Source organism: Cyphomyrmex costatus, unplaced genomic scaffold (genome assembly GCF_001594065.2).
Source record: "Cyphomyrmex costatus isolate MS0001 unplaced genomic scaffold, Ccosl1.0 scaffold171, whole genome shotgun sequence".
NCBI lineage: Eukaryota > Metazoa > Arthropoda > Insecta > Hymenoptera > Formicidae > Cyphomyrmex > Cyphomyrmex costatus.
The window spans coordinates 168,728-169,729 of NW_017275727.1; positions in this window are offsets into that span (position 1 = coordinate 168,728).

Sequence of the window (1,002 nt, forward strand, 5' to 3'; positions counted from 1 at the left end):
TTTTTTTAAATGAAAGTTATGAGGAACGTTCAATTCTTTAAAGAATTAAATTTAAAGAATTAATTACATAACTGGTACTTAGCCCTTCATTTTTAAATAGTTTTTTGTAGGACCATATTATGTATATTAATATATTAACAATTTGACTTTAAATTATTTAAAACAGAGTGATATCCAACCATAATCATTAAAACTTCGATTCACTGCATTCCTCCCCCTTCTTTCTCCCCGACTCGCCCTACTACTCATCATTTTCACTCTCCTTCTGTATGTACAATATATTTTTAAATCATTCTTTAAATCATTTTTTATATATATTTTTGATACATCTGTACTTTAACATAATATATTATCACGAAAGTAACTGATATTAAAATATCTATATAAATATGCAATTTATACTAACTTCGATACATTGCACATCCTCCCTCCTTTTATTTCACTATCTTGTCATATAATATAAAATAGTAAAACCCATGTAGTTCTTACCACGTAAAAAAACTAAAAAATTTACTTTTTTAAAAAAAAGGTAGAAAATGCGCGAAGAGTGCGTGCTTCTGATAAAAAAAAACCCGTTTGAGCCAGTTTCACCAACGCCAATTACTTAATCGGCTGTAGAACCGACTAATCATATTTGCTGTTTAGTAGACCAAGATGTAACCTAGACCAAGATGTAACTTAGATCTAATGACATGTATCATTTGTATAAAAGATCTTTGAAATCCCATGTGGTACTATTTTTATTAAAAAAACAACAAAAATAAGGTGTTAATATTCGGTATAAACAAGCAACAATTATCAGTTGATAAATTTATTATATAAAATTCATAATTAAAACACGAAAATCGTGTTTTTGCTTATTTTTGTTGTTTTTTTATAATATAACAAGCGATTTAATACTTATATTTTTATTAAATTCTACTAAATTAAATAGTAAAACCTATGTAGTTCTTATTTTTATCCTCATATAATGACATGTATCATTTGTATAAAAGATCTGAT